The sequence below is a fragment of the Myotis lucifugus genome, unplaced genomic scaffold (assembly GCF_000147115.1).
Source record: "Myotis lucifugus unplaced genomic scaffold, Myoluc2.0 scaffold_28, whole genome shotgun sequence".
In the NCBI taxonomy this organism is placed as follows: Eukaryota; Metazoa; Chordata; class Mammalia; order Chiroptera; family Vespertilionidae; genus Myotis; species Myotis lucifugus.
In genome coordinates, this window is record NW_005871076.1 from 1,139,581 (window position 1) to 1,158,933 (window position 19,353).

Consider the following 19,353-nt stretch of genomic DNA (forward strand, 5'->3'; position numbering starts at 1 on the left):
AGGCAGCTGATCGATGTTTCTCTCTCGTCGATGTTTCTAACTTTCTATCCCTCTCCCTTCCTCTCTAAAAAATCAATAAAATATATTTAAAAAAAAAAAAGAAACATCAATGAGAGAGAAACATCGATCAGCTGCCTCCTGCACATCTCCTACTGGGGATGTGCCCGCAACCCAGGTACATGCCCTTGAACGGAATCGAACCCGGGACCTTTCAGTCCACAGGCCGACGCTCTATCCACCGAGCCAAACCGGTTTCGGCAAAATAGGAAGATTTGATAATGGCTTTACTTACATGCAGTTCATTTCCTTTCATGTTGCCTACTCATCTGCTATTTTTGCATTTGAATTAATGAAGCACTATGACTTCAATTATAACAGATTTGTCACTTCTGCCAGAGTGACAGTGCTATTGCATTTTCCATTATAAATTCTCTTTTCTGTGGATTTAAAGCCTGCGATGTTAATTTGTGTAAGAATAACGTTGACATTAAGTGTTTCAGGTCATATGAAATGTCTTCCTAAAATTTGTTTTAATAAGTATTTGCCACAGAGCAAGCAACTAAACCATAATTTATCTTTTTTTTTTTAAAAATATATTTTATTGATTTTTTACAGAGAGGAAGGGAAAGGGATAGAGAGTTAGAAACATCGATGAGAGAGAAACACCGATCAGCCGCCTCCTGCACACCCCCCCACTGGGGATGTGCCCACAACCAAGGTACATGCCCTTGACCGGAATCGAACCTGGGACCCTTGAGTCCGCAGGCCGATGCTCTATCCACTGAGCCAAACCAGTCAGGGCAACCATAATTTATCTTAAAAAAACAAAACAAAACATCCTCACTACTCTGAGAATAAAACACATTTATTCTAAGCAATAAGATGTTACCAACAGTTAGCCTTTCTTCAGAATAGTTTCTATTGGCATTTAAAAGTGTAAATGCTATAGTTTGCTTTTTTAACTGAAGCGCAACTGCTTCTAAATAGCTCTGCCTATTAAAAGTGTTTCACAATTATTAATCTAGAAGTGAATTAGATGGTTGTTCTTTCTATTCTTTATCTTACTATTTTTTAGATAGCACTTACGTAATGCATTTTGAGAAACGTTTGTAAACCCATTAATGGTGTTTATAAGAGTGGTACCCATTTGCTACCAAGAGAGGAGTTTATTTATAGATCAATTTTTATTTGGCTATAATTAACATCTAACGTTGTGAAATCTAAGGGTACAACACATGATTTGATACATTTATATTGCAGTATGATTGCTGCTGTAGCATTAGTTAACCCCTCTGTCATGTCAGATATTAATTTCTTCTAGTGGTGGGAACATTTAAGATCTATTCTCTTAGCAAGTGTGATGATAATACAGTTGTATTTTCTGTAATTACTGTGTTGTGTATTAGATCTCCCACTCCCCAGCCCCTGGTAACCACCATTCCACCCTGTTTCTTTGAGTTCCATTCTTTTTAGATTCTATTATAAGAGATCATACAGCATTTGTCTTTCTCTGTCTGGCTTATCTCACTTAGCATAATCACCTCAAGTTCCATCCATATTGTTGCAAATGATAGTATTTTTTTGTTCTCAGAGCTGAAAAAGTATTCCATTGTATCATTGTGTGTGTGTATGTGTATCAAATAATGTGTGTAATATATATATATGTATCATATCCTTTTTATTTACTCATTCATTGACACACCATTTCCATATCTTGTCTATTGTGAAGCATGCTGCATTTAAAACCTATTTCTTTCTTTTCTTTTCTTTTGTTAATCCTCAACTGAGGATATATTTTCCACTGATTTTTAGGGAGAGTGCAGGGGAGGGCAGAAGGAGGGGAGAGAGACACAACAATTGGTTGCCAGCCCAACTAGGGCAGGCAATCGCACCTGCAACCCAAGTACCTGCCTTTGACTGTGAATCAAACTCATGACCCTTCTATGCACAGGGCAATGCTCTAACTACAGAGAACACTGGCCATGGTGTAAAGCCCATTTCATTTTAACATGAAACATAGATTTTAGTTCAATTGTCTTGTGTAGGTGTGTAGCTCTTATTCAATAAAATGAGCTCCAGGTACATTCTAAAATTCTGAAGAATTACACAGAAAGACCATCATGGGTGGCTTCTTCAATACACCACAAGGGAGCTTACATCCAAGTGTAAGGTCTTTATAGATAATTAACAAGGTTTTATACAGAAAATGGTTTTATGGAGTGGGAAAAGTAGTGAGGATGGAGAAAATATAGTAAAAAGTAAACTTTAGTTTTATACATGAGGGCCCTATTTCAAGAATGAGATGAATCCTGAAGAAAATATTTTTTCTATGTGAATTTCTAGAGTCCATTTAAATGCATCTGACATTTCCATGTTCAGTACTCATATTTTGCCGGAAGCCGGTCCATCCTTGCTGCTTGACACAGTCGCTGCAGGGAAGAAACATCTGCACAGCATATGTTTCAAGGGACCTGGCGTATATGTTTGCTCACCTTCTCGGTGCTATGTGTTTTAACCTAGGTCACCTCTCCGAGAAAGGTTGTTTCCCCAGGTAGGAATTTTTCCCTGAAGTTAGGGAGGGAATAAAACCCCTTAACTAAATGCCAGGCGGGTAGTTAATCACTTTAACTACGAACAATCACCCTTAAGCTACATAATCTTTACTCCCTGGAATGGAGTTAAGAAACGCCCTAACCTTTGGAATAGAAATTGACAGGATTAAAATCAACTGATATAAATACAGATGTAACAAGACAATAAAAGACAGAACTTGGCTGGAGATCCAGGCTAGAGATCCTGGCTAGGCTGCTGATCAACTGAACGCTGTCTCTGTGTCATTCCATTCTTCGTCGACTCCGTCCACACCTTTGGGGACCCCTGAACCTGCTGGGGTTGGACCCCAACGTCTGGCACACAGGAGCCGGCGGAGAGGGAACGCAGCGGCGGTGAAGGCAGGAGGGCGAGGATATTGGAAATGGCTACTCCCCAGTTGGTTTTCACTTTTGCCATCTGCATTTTAATGATAACGGAATTAATTCTGGCCTTCAAAAGCAACTATGATATCTTAGGTTTGCCAAAATCGGCATCGGAGCGCCAAATCAAGAAGGCCTTTCACAAATTGGCCATGAAGTACCATCCTGACAAAAATAAGAGCCCTGATGCAGAAGCAAAATTCAGGGAGATTGCCGAAGCCTATGAAACACTGTCAGATGCTAATAGGCGAAAAGAGTATGACTCTCTTGGACACAGTGCTTTCACTAATGGCAAAGGACAAAGAGGTAGTGGACGTCCATTCGAGCAGTCATTTAACTTCAATTTCGATGACACTCGGTCTAAGAAGCACTTTGAAAATCACTTCCAGACACGCCAGGATGGCTCTAGTAGACAGAGGCATCGCTTCCAGGAGTTTTTTTTCGGAGGGGGACTATTTGATGACGTGTTTGAAGACATGGAGAAGATATTCTCTTTCAGTGGCTTTGACCCCACTGGCCGGTACCCTGAGAATAGATTCCATGGATCTAGCAAGCATTGCAGGACTGTCACTCAGCGCAGAGGAAACATGGCCACTACATACACTGACTGTTCAGGACAGTAGTTCATGTTCTTTGTTCTCACAAAGCCCAGCTAGTTGACTGTTCTTCAATATCTATGATGCAAAACAGTTTTCTGTGAACTGTTTTGACAAGTGCATGATTTCACTTAACTTGATACAGCTGTTAAATATATTTAAATTGTTTTTGACAAATTAACGTTCAGTTAGTAGGGAAATTGTTAATTATTAGTTTCTCTGATTACTAAAGGGTCTTGAAAAAGAAAACAGAGATGTAATTTTGCCTGGTCTTTTTTCTCCACCTGTGGCCAGTTTTATTACCAGGAAAGGACTGAGTTTGCCTGATTTATATTTAAAGGTTAAACTCTTGCCGAAACCGGTTTGGCTCAGTGGATAGAGCGTCGGCCTGCGGACTGAAAGGTCCCAGGTTTGATTCTGGTCAAGGGCATGTACCTGGGTTGCGGGCACATCCCCAGTAGAAGATGTGCAGGAGGCAGCTGGTCGATGTTTCTCTCTCATCGATGTTTCTAACTCTCTATCTCTCTCCCTTCCTCTCTGTAAAAAATCAATAAAATATATTTTTTTAAAAAAAGGTTAAACTCTTAAATTTATTTTAACCAAACCACCGACTTGGGGACAGCTGAAATCCCTTGACTGAAGAGGCCAGCAACCTTCTACAGGAACAAGGCTCCTTTGTGCACTCCATCCACTATGTTTCTAGCTATGCTCACTATCATTGCTTGTCAGTCTTCTTCCGAGTCTTAAACAACCCAATCTGAGAGGTGGCCGTTGATTTACATGCGCTATCATTTAAAAAATAAAAAAGGGGGAATTTGCCGGAAGCCAGTCCATCCTTGCTGCTTGACACAGTCACTGCAGGGAAGAAACATCTGCACAGCATATGTTTCAAGGGACCTGGTGTATATGGCATACTGTTCTTAATATGTTTGCTCACCTTCTTGGTGCTATGTGTTTTAACCTAGGTCACCTCTCCGAGAAAGGTTGTTTCCCCAGGTAGGAATTTTTCCCTGAAGTTAGGGAGGGAATAAAACCCCTTAACTAAATGCCAGGTGGGTAGTTAATCACTTTAACTACGAACAATCACCCTTATGCTACATAATCCTTACCTCCTGGAATGGAGATAAGAAATGCCCTAACCTTTGGAATAGAAATTGACAGGATTAAAATCAACTGGTATAAATACAGATGTAACAAGACAATAAAAGACAGAACTTGGCTGGAGATCCTGGCTAGAAATCCTGGCTAGGCTGCTGGTCAACTGAACGCTGTCTCCATGTCATTCCTTCTTCGCCGACTCCGTCCACACCTTTGGGGACCCCTGGACCTGCTGGGGTTGGACCCCAACAACATTTCTACTCAATATTTAATTGATTATATCCAGACATAACTTCTGAATGCACACTGTGTATAATGTTGCTGTTAAAATTCTCAATGCATGATTCACAGGGAGATAAGAGCACTATTCTCTGTATTTGGGGACCCAGTGGTTTGTCCAACTGTGCATAACAGATACTCTGCTGCTGGGGAGAGAGGTAAAATGTAGACTGTACTGGTTGCTGTTTTGAAATACTTCAATCATTAAATTTATCATTTTCATTTTCTATGAAGTTAGCAGTCAAATACAGGAAAGACAATGGGTAACAAATGCCATTAAAAAGGTCCCGTTGCATTTTCATAAATTTTTCAAATGAGCTAATCAGGAGTTGTAATAAGGCTGCTTGCTTTTTAATCTTTGGGCTATTTAACTGTCAGGAACAGTTTAAAAGTGCTAATCCAGTACTAAGAAATTAAGCTGGATTTTCTTAGCTAGTAGTTTATACTAACACTTAACATTTTATATCCATTTCCTTCTGAAAATGTTTTTTTTTTTCACCTCCATTGAGGACTCTGACCCCTGAAAGAACTAACTCTGTGTAATTCAAATGGTGATATAAGTGGGATAAACTCTAACGCATATGGTTTAAAACAACAGGGGAAAAATAAAGACAGTAATGAGCACGAGAGCCTCCAAATTTGGGTGCAGGGAGTACAGGTAGCATGAAAGGAAAAACATCCGTCAGGGTGTTGGGCGACAGGAATCCAGACTCATCTTCTCTCTTCACTGGACATGAGACCTTAGGCCACCTAGCAACCCTTTCTGAGTCTCAGTTTACAACACTGAAAGTGGAGTCAGTAGCCTGAACTTATGAAATAAAAAATCAATCCGCTCTCCTACAATTTGCTCTTACACTTCGAGTCATTCTTTATCAAGTATTTTTGTCATGTGTCCAGCTGAGACACAGTGCCCATGAGGGAATTCACACCTGCAGCTTTGCTAAATGGCAGAGGAGATCTCATAAATGTACCTCTTTTAGATATAATCACCTGATTTGGGAAGAGTGATGATAAGACATCTCTTCTCCTGAAGAGAATCAAGAGCTGAGTGGGGGCAGTAGTAACTGCTGCCATGTCATTGGCTACTCAAAGCACAGCATTCAAATATTTTGCTTCTGGCTACATCCACTGAAGATAAATGAAAGTCCATCATTTCTGATTGGACTTGGTCGTCAGCAGTACAAATGCATCAGAACGCTACTAACTTCTTTATGCAACGGACTGTGCAGAAGATAGCTTTTCTGAAAGATAGCTTGACTTTGGAAAGATTATAATTTGAGTTCCCTAAATTGAAATAATATAGCTATGCATAGAATGTACTATCTTTGAGCTTAATAACTTTTCTTCATTTATTGTAAACTATTACATATAGAAAAATGAATAAAATACATGTGGCTGAATAACTATAAAGTGAAAACCCAAGAAACAAACATTCAGAGCCAGAAATAAGACTTTTCCAGCACCTCAGAATGATAATATCAATCTACTAAAATTGTTTTGATATTGAATACCATGATTACAAGACCGTTTATAATAAGCATGCAATGAGGGCATTTTTGTTCAAACACCTTAGTCTTACTGGGTTATGCACTACTACTGTCCACCTCTCTTAGGGTTTCCTCATTATCATGTAGAAGATACCTAGAACATCTTTTAAATTTCCTTTCTATGTGTGGCTCTGCATTAGTCTGATCATGACAGGCATCTAAATGGTAATTTGAATGGTGAAGAGCACTAATGACAAGCACAGTTTCTCTTGATGCAGAAAAAATACAATTTGCATGGGTAATGTGGGTGATCAGAGGATTTGGGTATGAGAGGAGGTCTGTGATAGGAATCCCGTTCATTGAGTATTTCAGGTTCTGCCTCCTTTCACATGGTGGGGTGACACTTTGAAATCATGTGAGACAATGTGATTGGTTTCGAGCAAAGAATTGTAAACAAAACGATTTGTATGACTTGAGGACCAAGCATTTGATTGCTTTTGGGAGTTCTCTTTTCCCCCCTGTTGTAGCTGGTGTTGCGAGAGTTGCTGCTCTGAAGCTTGGTTGGCTGACTGATTACCATGAGCCCTGCATGTGGCATGAGCAGGAAACAAATAGGAGCTGTTTTTGGTAGACAGAATAATGTCTTCCCAAAGATGTCCATGTCCTAATTCCTAGAACCTGTTACTCTACGTAGCTAAAGAGATTTTGCAGATACGGTCAAGTTAAGGACCTTGAGACTGGGTTACATATTATCTTGGATTATCTGGGTTGGCCTTTTGTATTCGCAAGGGTCCTTGAAATGTTAATGGAGCAAAGGTTGGAATGGTGTGATTGCTGGCTTCGAAGCTATAGGATGAGGCCAAGGGATTCAGGTGGCTTCTAGAAACTGGAAAAGGGAAGGAAGTAGATTTTCCCCTTGAGCCTCCAGAAGGAGTTCAGCCCAGTGAAACTCATTGCACACCTCTGACCTCCTGAACTCTAAGATAATAAAACTGTGTTATTTTAAGCCACTAAGTTTGTAGTAATTTGCTAGAGCAGCAATAGAAAATGAATATACTATTTTAAGCCATTTGAGGCTTGAGATTGTTTATTACAGCACCATAACCTAGTCTATCTTGACTGATATAATTCTCCCTTATCTTTTTTTTTTTATGGTCAAAATTAGCATTAAGGAAATGTACTTTAAAATTCAAGTGGTGTTTTCTCACCCAAACAGTGTTTATAATCTTCAAGTTGTCCTCTTCCTATATTTTGGGGGGAGGGATGTGAATCAGAGGATAGATAACATTTTGGATAATTGTCTACATATTTTTTATAGTATATAGGAATATAATCTAAAATGCAATAGAGAACCTGTCTTTAAGAATTGTCAGATGCAGCCTGGCTGTCGTAGTTCAGTGGTTGAGCGTTGGTCAATGAACCAGGTCACAGTTCAATTCCAATCGGGGCACATGCCTGGATTGCGGGTTTGATCCCTAGTGGGGGGTGTGCAGGAGGCAGCCAATCAATCAATAGTTCTCTCTTATCATTGATGTTTTTCTCTATTTTTCCCTCTCACTTCCTGTCTGAAATAAATAAGAATATATTTAAAAAAGAATTGTTAGGTGTTATTTTAGAATGTCTGTTTTGTTCTCACTCTTCTTTGGTTTATGAAATGTAGAATGAATTTTCCTGCCTATGGATAAGATAGAAAGATTTAACCCATAGATACCATGCAGGAGATAAACTAGCAGTCACTTTATTAACAAGTTTATTTGGTGACAGTGTATTCTTCCTTCAAGAAGATAAAAGTGTAAAGTGTCAGATAAGTTGTAATGTTGGGATCAATGTGAAATTCCACAGAAGAGCTCCACTATAGACTGTCACACATAAAAAGGGACTCAAAACTGAGCTATTGTGCAGAGATAAAGATGAAGAAGTATTTTCAGAATGTTTTTCTTATGTGAACTTCAGTGTGGAATCCAGAAGTGACTCCGTTGATGCAGGTGCTAGAAAGATGAAAAGGAAAACAAAAAAGAAAGCATCATTTTCTGAGATTCAAGAATTTCTCTGTAAGTAACCCAAACACAGAGCATAGCTGCAATTATAGCACCTAGAACCAAATCAAATGATGAATATCTTTTGTAATCTTAGGATCTAGGGCATGGATTTTTATGTTTACCTGGCACCTTCATTTATTTTCTTGTTTCTGTTTTTTTTTTAACCTACATACCTCACACATACACGCATGTGTGCTACACATGCGCACACAAGCATATGTGTAGACCCCAATGTGCATATTTGATCATTTCCCAGGTATCTAGGAACACTTATTCAGTCACCCTCCCTGGAAGTGCACAGGGAAAAGAAGGCAGATTTCTCTAAAATGCTCCACGGAATTTCCCTATTATGGGGCTGTTACCTCAAGGAGTGTGGGAGCATTGAGAGTGCCTGTTCTTGCCCTCCACCTCCAGACCCAGGTACAGAACTTCTCTGCTGTCTGGACACTCTCTGGCAGTTTTGAAAGCTTGCCGTCCATATCCATGTCCTACAGTCTCAGCATATCTGGTGGGTGGGGATCTCTTTATCTTGTTTAATACTTGGCAGCTCCAATGTACATCTTGTAAATGAATGTCTTACACTTCCTAGAAGCTTATAGTTGTGGTATAATTTTGTACATCCTTCCTGTAGAGAAATATGTTCATAAAAGGATTGCAGTTAAAATTTCCCGTAAACAATGTTCCTCTTAACTTTCTACATTAACACCCTTCTACACACATACACTGGTTGGAGCATGGAGACTTGGTTTTAGTTTCATTCGTCATTAGTTATTTAACTACTGAGAATTTTCATCTTAAACAGGAAAACTTCCTTATACCTATCTGAGCAAACACAGGGTGCCTCGGCTTCTGCCCCTGTAAACCTCGGATTAATAACAGGAACTGGCGATTGTGGTGAGGCTTAAACAAGTCAACACATGCAAATTATTCAACATACTCACACAAGGAACAGCGCCTGGCACATATTAAGTGCCCAAGAAATGTTACGTATTATTATGAAGAGCTTGTATTAGTGCCTTATTTCCTTTATTATTTTATCTGAACAGCAATATTCTCCACCAGAGAACTTCTTTATATATTATCTTATCTGAATGTATGAGAGATTCAGCATTTAGTGTCTGTGGGGTGCCAGAGATACAAAGAAATATTAAACCCAGTCTCATCTTTAAGAAATTTGCAATCTCGTTCCAGCAGAGTATTTTATCCTGTGGCTTGATTTTAGAGACTGCCTTTCAGGGGAGCTAAATTTAGACTGTTAGCTCTTTTCCAGTCAGGATTCTCTAGCTTGAAAGGAACAGAATCCAACTCAAACTGACTTGAACTACAAAGTGGGTTTGTTAGCTCATGTATGGGGCAATGAAAATAGTGTAGTATTTGGGGGTGGTTGGTCAGGGTCCCCACAGTGTTCACCGAAGGCCCAGATTTTCCCATCTGTTGGCTCCTGTCATCACAGGGATGGTGTCAAACCAAGGCTGCCTACCCACAGGAAGTCCGCTAGCTGGATATAGAGACGCTTCCTTGTTCAGATCCAGGGGAGGAGGAGCTAATTAACAGAAGGTCCCAGTTAACCTCTCTTCATGTGCAGACTAGGGTCAGATGCCCATTCTATTGCCAATCACTGGCAATGAAGATCACTCCTAGACCAATCAGGCCCACCTCTGAAGCTGGGAGTGGGGTAAACAGCCAACAATTCCCAGTCTACCCTTTGAAGGGGGAACCACATCTTCCTTTTCTTTCTGTTCTAATACATTCTGTGCCTGGTACAGAGAAGATGCTTAGTACATACTAATGGAAAGAATGGATAGTAAATAGACCGAACAAAGTATTATTTATTCACCTTACTTAAGCTTCCAGAGTCCTAGAAATGCTTGTCCCAGGAACTAGCACAACCAGTTTTTCCTTGTTTAATGGTCTTCTCTCTTGGTACCCATCACTGAGTAATTATAAGCTGTGATATTTGTCCATTCATTCCCAGGTCTTGGGGCATCTTTTGGCTGGTTGTATCATATGTTGTGGTAGATGAGTCAGTCTTAAGATTTGCGCCCACAGAAATTGGAATTTAAGCTTCCTCTTTATTCTAACTCTGAGGTTAGGGAAGCAGCTGTTGATGGACTAATTAGCATTTTGGTAGGACTAAGGATGATCTCCCCATCCCTTAATTGTTTAATCGGTTATCCCAGGGAGAGTCTGAGAGCATCACTGGACTGTTTTTTTTTTTTCATGCAGAAACTAGACTGGCCTAGTCACCATATGTATCACAATGGTAATCTACACTAATAAAAGAGAAACATGGTAATTGGCGTACGACCGCTACCCTTCCCATTGGCTAATCAGCATATCCTTATGCAAATTAACTGTCAGCCAAGATGGCAGCCAGCAGCCATGCACTGAAGCGAGCAGGGAGGCTTGCTTGCTTCAGTGACTGCGGACTCCAACGTTCCCTGCCTAACTTGCTGGCCTCTCAGCTGCAAGTCTAAGCAACTATATACTATGTTGCAAATAAGAAGCTAAACAAAACCCCAGAAACCAGCCGGACTGAAAGCCAGCCAGACCGCAACATTGTATCGATGTTTTCAGCAGCCGAGGCCTCAGAGCTAAAGCTGGCCCAGAATAAAAAAAAAAAAAAAAAAGAAAAGAAAACAAGGAGCGGTTGGGAGCTTCAGTCACCCGCTTCCGGAAAACAGCCCTCAGCCCCTCACCCAGACTGGCCAGGCACCCCAGTGGGGACCCCCACCCTGATCCAGGACACCCTTCAGGGCAAACCAGCCAGCCCCTACCCATGCACCAGGCCTCTATTCTATATAGTAAAAGGGTAATATGCCTCCCGGCACCGGGATCAGTGGAGCAGCGAGGCTCCCGGCACCGGGATCAGCGTGACAGGGGGCAGCGGCCAAACCCCCTGATCGCCCTGTGGCTCTGTGTGTGACAGGGGGCGGGGCCACAACCTCCCTATCTGCCCTGCTCTGTTCGTGACAGGGGAAGGCGCACCAACCCCCTGATCAGCCCTGCTCTGTGCCTGATAGGGGGGAGCTCCCCAATCCCCTGATTGCCCTGCGGCTCTGTGTTTGACAGGGTGCGGCGCACCAACCCCCTGATCAGCCCTGCTCTGTGTGTGACAGGGTGCGGCGCCCCAACCCCCCCCCCCATGGGCCCTGCTCTGTGTGTGACAGGGTAGAGCCATAACCTCTCCATCGGCCCTACCCTGAGTGTGACAGTGGCGGGGCCCCAACCCCCTGATCGGCCCTGCTCTGTGGGTGATAGAGGGTGGCGCCCCAACCCCCCTCCACGGGCCTTGCTCTGTGTGTGACAGGGTAGAGCCATAACCTCCCCATTGGCCCTGCCCTGAGTGTGACAGGGTGCAGCGCCCCAACCCCCTGATCCGCCCTACTCTGTGAGTGACAGGGGGCGGTGCCCCAACCCCCCAATCGGCCCTACCCTGAGCGTGACTGAGGGTGACATCGCAACCTCCCGATCCTCCCTGCTCTGTGCATGACAGGGGGCGGCGCCCCAACTCCCCAATCGGCCCTGCTCTGAGCCTGACCAGGGGCTGCACTTAGGGATTGGGCCTGCCCTTTGCCACCCGGGAGCAGGCCTAAGCCAGCAGGTTGTTATCTCCCGAGGGGTCCCAGACTGCGAGAGGGCACAGGCCGGGCTGGGGGGCCCCCCTCCCCATCCCCCCGAGTGCACAAATTTTTGTGCACCGGGCCTCTAGTAATAACTATAACAAAAATCAAGTCTGTTATGCCTGGTCTCATGTAAGGATAATATTAGGATGCATGTGACATAGGTATATTTGTTACATCCCTTGAATTAACCCTTTGACCTGCATGCTCAGCATCTGTTTTAGCTCATCTCTAAGGGAGGGTCGATGTCTTAGGGATAGATTTGGGGTAACCAAGTACACACAACCACTGCATAATATTATCACTTGAGCAATTGGGAAGCTAAAAGCAAAACTAGGAACCTCTTTATACCTTGCCATGTCACTACCACACCACTTAGAAATGCTCTTATTGGTAAGATCATCCTGCTTCCTGAGCAAAGATAGAAATCAGGCAGTTGCTTGATGACCTAGGTCCGTGGTCGGCAAACTGCGGCTCTTTGGCCCCTTGAGTGTGGCTCTTCCACAAAATACGTCGCGCGGGCGCGCATGTACAGTGCGATTGAAACTTCATGGCCCATGCGCAGAAGTCGGTATTTTGTGGAAGAGCCACACTCAAGGGGCCAAAGAGCCGTTGTGGCTCGTGAGCCGCAGTTTGCCGAGCTGCAGTTTTCCAACCATTGAGGTTAATCTTGATGTGACCATTTTGGGAAAACAATATTTTTTTCCCAAGGAGGAAAGACTTATTCAAAGTCCTACATTACTTATGGGATAATTTCTCCAGTATCTGTGTTTACCTCTTGAATTTTATTTTCTCCTGCATTCATAAGTCATCAATACCTCTTTTGATGGGCTTATTATTTCTGTAGAAACATAGGTGCCTTTAGTCTGGACACTCTTATGTGTTCTGCCTTCAAATCATTTCAGTTTTCTTCCAGTGACTTTGTACCTGTTAGTGTATACCTTTGCAGATAAAAATCTGGAGAGACTGGATTCTATTGTCTTTGGAAGCTTTAGTTTTTCGCCTGTAAACTGTAGATAATCATGGCAATGGATGTGGTAGTGCTCCACCCAGATTCCCTCTTCAGGGCCTGTGCTCCCTGTAGCAAAAGTTACTGGGAGTGACCTCCACTACAAGGGAATTGCCTCACCCAAACCCCTCACCTTAATGGGAGTTACCCAGCACTAGAGCTTCCTAGGATTGGCTGGGCTCAACTGGGACCAAATTTTGTGACAGACAGATGATCTCTTTGCCCAGTCCTTCATTCTTCATTTCCTTATGGGTATATGTCCCTAAATCATCTCCAGTTCTGTACATAACTTCTTGTCTCAAAGTCTGTTTCTGGAGAACTCAATCTAAAAGAAATGCTACTTCTTCAGATTGTTGCTAAGATTGAATATATAAAGCCCTTTGGAGAGCAATCCCTTTGGAGTTGGGAATGGACTTAATATTTGATGGCTATCATTATTCTTGGGTGGTATGCCATTGACTGAAAGGTTCTCATTTCTGTCCAATCTCATCAATCAGAGTGTCCTTTGAAAAAAATAATGTAATAACTAGTTCTAGGCAAAGTTAATAAGTTCTGTTGTTTGTTATTTGTACTTCAACTTCCCCTTCCTTTGCCCTCGTGCCTTCATAGTGCCTCCTCCCCTGTCCCTTCTCTTCTCCTTGCTTCCCCTGGACGCATTCCAACCTTCCATTATCTTTCTGCTCCCACTTTCTTCCCCTAGAAAAATAATGTGGTACGGGAAAAGAGTTGGCAAACTTATTCACATTGAGGCTGAATATGATACCCCTTACCTTTCTAAGTTACATGTCATTTGAAATTCTCTCTGTGTGCCTTTGGTTTCATTATTATTAGTCTTTGTATTATGGCCACAATTGCCCCTCACTCATTTCTGGTCTTCAGTCTGGTGTGAGATCAGTCTTTTAACATTGGTCTTCCCAGATAGGAAGTATAAATAGATTATTTTAAAATGCATGTATTAATTGCTACTGCTATTACAAAGAAAATTTCCCCTTTTATATTAATATTGTGAGCTGAATTGGCCTTAGATGATGCAATTTTACCAAGCAAACAAAATGAATAAAATTCTTTCTAAGCAATCAAGGTAAAAAGAGAAAAAACAGAGAGTCAAAAATATAAATGTGAAAGGCAACTCAAATTTCAAAGGTCTCAGGAGCTGGGTTGATTGGAAATGGAAAAAGACCTGGCAGTAAATGGTTCTTTTTCTTTTTTCTTTTTCCTCTGGCACAAGAACTCATAACAGCTAAATTTTTCTTCCACATCATATTAGCTAGGAGTCTCAGTAGAAAGTGATAAAAAACTCAACTCAAGTTAAGCACAAAAGGGGAATTAATGGAAGGACCTGGAGGAGCTCAGAAAATTCAAGGAGATGCAGGAAGTAGGGCAACTTGTGGGATTCAGAGACTAGAACTGGGTGGGTCTTAATTCAGTATGATTGGTGTCCTTATAAAACAGGGACAACCTTTTAAATGCAATACATTTCCACCTTCAGAGTGCCCTGATGTCCTTGGAATGAGTAAGTGGCATTTGTTCTTACAAAAGTCGCTCAGCCAGCCAGCTCAAGTACAGCCAACAGGTGCTAGGTCCTTTAATCTTGCCGGACACAACCTTGGCATTTTGTGGCCAGTTAATTAGGAGTTGGCTAGCAGCTTCCCATTCTGGAAGAAAGCAGTGGTGACAGTGGAGCAGGGGCCCAGGGCCCAGCCTGGCAGGGGGCTTCTGTTTCACACTCAGTGTCCAACACTGAGAGTAGCAGTCAGGTACAGGACCCCTTAAACTCATGCGAGTGAATTTTCTTTCCTGTATGAGCCCACGCAGTCTCCTCAGGAGACTCCCCCTGCCCCCACCATAAGGAGGGGTTGGTGATATAGTAGAAATGCTTTATACAGACATTAAACATGTAATGGTTTTAGCCCCTAAAGCTCCACCCCCTCCTCATCCAGTATTTCAAAGAAATACTGCCCATAGGTTTAGAAGGGTGGGGTTTAAGAATTAATTACAGCCATGCGCCCATTAACAATATTTCTGTCAACAATGGATCGCATTTACAGTGATGGTCCCATAGATTATAATGGAGCTGAAAAATTCCTATTGCCTAGTGATTCTTTGCCATCATAACGTCTTAGCACAACACATTACTCACGTGTTTGTGGTGATGCTGGTGTAAACAAATCTATTATGCTGCCAGTCCTATAAAAGCATAACATACAATTATGTACAGCACATAATATTTGACAATGATAATAATCAACTATTACTGGTTTGTGTATTGACTATACTTTTAATCCTTATTTTAGAGTGTACTCTTTCTAGCTATATAAAATAAGTTTGCTGTACAACAGTATGCTGTGTAATTCCGGCAGTAGCCTTGTGCATCTCATGTTTACCACGTCTCTTGATTGCATCATTTTTCTTGTGCTTGATTTTAATCTCGTGTTGTTTTGTACTGATTGTAGCCAGAGAGCAAGAGGCTATGCCATATAGTCCAGGTATGTAGTAGGTTATCCCATCTAGGGTGGTGTACGTGAACTCTACAATGTTTGCACAACAAAATTGCTTAAGGATGCATTTCTGAGAACATGTCCCTGTCTTCTAGTGGTGTATGACTGTATTGGATTTAGCAATTTAGCAATTGGTGACATTGGCAACAGTAGTTTCAGTGGAGTGGCAGGGGCCCAAACTTCACGAGTTCGAGAGGTTAGAGGCAAGCTTTCTGAGGTGCTAAAATGGAGCAGAGAACTGGAATAGAGCTGGAGGAAGATAGGCGGTTAAGAGTGGATGTTTTTAAGATGGAAGAAATCATGGTATACTTACTTGTGTGCTGTTTGGAATGATCTAGTAGAGGCAAAACTGATGATGCAAGAGAGAGGGGGAGATATTACTGGAAAGATGTCCTTGAATAAGAAAGAGGACAAGGGCCCTAACTGGTTTGGCTCAGTGGATAGAGCGTCTGCCTGTGGACTGAAGGGTCCCAGGTGTGATTCTGGTCAAGGGCATGTACCTTGGTTGCAGGCACATCCCCAGTAGGGGGCGTGCAGGAGGCAGCTGATCAATGTTACTCTCTCATCGATGTTTCTGTCTGTCCCTCTCCCTTCCTCTCTGTAAAAATCAATAAAATATATTTTTTTTTAAAAGAAAGAGGACAAGGAACTTTCAGTGATGCCGTGTTGCTATGCAGGGGAGAAAAAAAATTCTCTGGTCCCTCTTAGGGTTCCTGGCTGGGTCTGAAAATTAAACTGACGAAGACATATAAACAGGAGAAAAGCATGTTCATTTACTTCCCGTAAGTTTTATATGACAGGGAGCCTTCATAAAGAAAGGAAGATGTGTAAAAATGGTGTTTTTATGCCAGGTTTGATGAAAAGTGGACCTCGAGTAGCAATAGGATAGATTAGAACAAAGAGTATGAGGTAAATGTAGTAAACGGGAAACTTGGCAAGTCCTGTTTGTTCAAATTCTTCCCACGAACCCTCCATCCTGGAGACAAGTATGCTCCTATCCTCCGGGTATAGGGAGGGCACTTCCCACACCCCGGATCCATGACCTGCTTCAGGGGAGAAGGGGAGGTCAGTGAGAACTTTCTGTTGCTGCTGTTTTCTCAAACTCCATCAGCTTAAAATATTCAGTATGCAAGATGCCATATTTTGGAGTACTGTGTTCTGAACCCTGTCTGCTGGTTAAGTACAGCTATTACTAAATTTTATAAATTTATAATTAGCTAAACTATATTTTAAAAGGTAATAGGTCTTCAAAACCCATCCCTTCCTAATTATGTCACTACATTTACCGTCATCGGTGTTCCTGTGGTTCTGTCTGTCGTCCGTGCCTGGTGGAAATGCCCCACAATGGTGCACTCCTGTGCTTGTTCTCCCAATGCCACACTTAGTGACATCACCGTGGTAGCCTGACATTGGCCACAGTGGGAGCATTTACACCACAGAAGTCATAAGCGTGAGAAATCAGGGCTTGAGAGCTGTTTGTTAACCATTTGACAACGCATCGCTGGATTCAGTGGACAAGTGGAGAGACTGGCCCTCAGGTCAGTGCCCATAGTTCATCCAGAAGAACAGGAGAGAAGGCGGGGCATTTGGACAGGTGGGTGGGTAGATGCGGAAAAGAGAGGTTTCCTATTTACTAAGTGAAAAAGGAAGACAGGAAAAGCACCCCAGAATAAGGCTGGGAGGGAAGTGGCGGAGGTTAGAGTGGGAGGAGTGTGGCACACTAAATGGATTAGACTATAATCTAATCCGGTTCTCAACCTGTGGGTCTCGAACAATGAAAATACATCCTGCATATCAGATATTTACACTACGATTCATAACAGTAGCAAAATTAAAGTTATGAAGTAGCAATGAAAATAATTTTATGGTTGGGGGTCACCACAGCATGAGGAACTGTATTAAAGGGTCGTGGCATTAGGAAGGTTGAGAACCACTGGATTAGAGAAATGTAGTGTTTTCATCTGGCATCATTAAAGGCCCCTTGAGGGTAGTAAAGTATGGGAGCAGTCATCTCAGGTAGAAACTGTAGTTTAACTCTAACCCTGCTGTTTGGTTTCTATACTTATTTTCTTGCTAAAATAATAGAAAAGTTATTTTAATTTTCTGAATTAAATAAATCACCTCATTCGATTAAATACCCTATTGATTGTAATGTGAAATCCCATTGGTTGTGGTCATACTGGTCTTAGAAAGCACATTTTCCTTTACCTGGGAAGGACAGCACAATTATCCCAAGGTCAGAGGGCTCCAGTTAACGTGTTCCTCATTCCAGACTTGAGGGCTCTAGATAATGTGTTTCTGTCAATTCAGTGATCCGGGGACCCAAAACTATAATTCAGATAACATGCTGCTTCTGCTTCTGTAAACTGCTTTTTCGCAAACCAGGTTCCTCATTCCAAACCTTGGGATGTAATCAATACCTTTGTGATCTTTGCCTATATAAATCTGGTGTTGGGGCTGGGGCGGACACTATGAGATCTGGGAGAGCGAAATGCCCCCTCATCGTCCTGGATTTGCAATAAATGTGACTCTTTAATTCGACTTCTTGAGGCGTCCTTGTGTGATTCGAGGGGTACATTACAGCATTAGTAGTTATGAATTCAAAAGAGGCCCGATAGTCCTGGCTGGAGTGGCTAAGTGGTTAGAGTATCAGCCTGCACACCCCAGGGTCTCTAGTTTGATTTCTGTCAAGGTTGCATACCTGGGTTGTGGTTCCCTCCCCACCCCTGGTCGCCCCTGGTGGTGGTTGTGGTCGTGGTGGGGGCGGCGGGGGGGAGGCGTGCAGGAGGCAACTAGTTGATGTGTCTCTCATATCTCTCTATCTCTCTCTCTCTCTCCTCTCTCCCCCTCCTTCCCTCCTTTGCACTCTCTCTGAAAAGCAATGCAAACAACATACTCTGGTGAGGATTAACAAAACAAAACAGAGGCCTGATAGCAGTGGATGTATATCTCCCTTGTTCAGCAGCTTGGATGAAGCAGTGACTGACTGGACAGCTGGCTTTATTGAAGGCTAGGCTTTTGCGACCAGTGTGACCATGTGTCAGGGGCAAGTGAGATGATACAATTATACATGTAAAAGCCATCGCCTCACAGACCTTCCTGATTCATTCTAGCTAACATCATTTACTACCTACCACTCCTGCAACTTTAATCCATTATCCTGTTTATTTTCCCATTTGGTTAATTGGTTAAGTCACCGGGCTTACCACTCCTACTGACTGTGCTTTATTTACCGCTGAATCCAGTGCTACCACAGGGCTTGGTGCATAGTAGGTCTTCAGTAAGTAGCATGGTGAAGAACTTATTGAATGAATGGATCACTTGCTCCTTCTCATCCAATGTGCACAGTCCGAGTGAAGAACACGCACAATTCTTTTTCTAACTCCTTGTTGTTTTCTCTGTGGTGTTTAATCTTTAAGAAGCAAAGGAATTTTTGGAGCCAGCTTCTATACTTGAGACCCAAAGTCAAGCCTGGGAGGCAGCTGCCCGGGCCCTGTCTCACCGTACTAACAAGGAGGGTGATATGACAGCTCCTAGGCGCGGAGGATGGCTGTTTACGGTGTTTATTCCTCTTTCAGGGTCGCCATCAGCGGTTTACGGCTTACCCTGTGGCTCCAGACCAAGTGATGACACAAAGGCACGAGTCCCAAAGTCCGAGGCTCCAAGGCCTGGCGGGCAGCTCCGGGCCTGGAAACTGCGGTCCGCAGACCCCGCGGGGGAGGGGGGTCCCGGCCGCTCCCGGCGCCTCCAGG

General features: G+C 42.6%; 1 long non-coding RNA gene and 1 pseudogene across 1 annotated transcript; one reads left to right on the top strand and one right to left on the bottom strand.

Moving 5' to 3' along the window:
• Nucleotides 1-2,933: 2,933 nt before the first annotated feature.
• LOC102426989 lies at nt 2,934-3,876 on the top strand (annotated as a pseudogene).
• Nucleotides 3,877-8,165: 4,289 nt separating this feature from the next.
• On the bottom strand, nt 8,166-19,261 carry LOC106696744. The gene is made up of 2 exons (XR_001347691.2): nt 18,808-19,261; nt 8,166-8,420 (listed from the first exon to the last, which is right to left on the bottom strand). It is a non-coding gene; the product is annotated as an uncharacterized LOC106696744 (long non-coding RNA).
• Between the last annotated feature and the right edge of the window lie 92 nt (nt 19,262-19,353).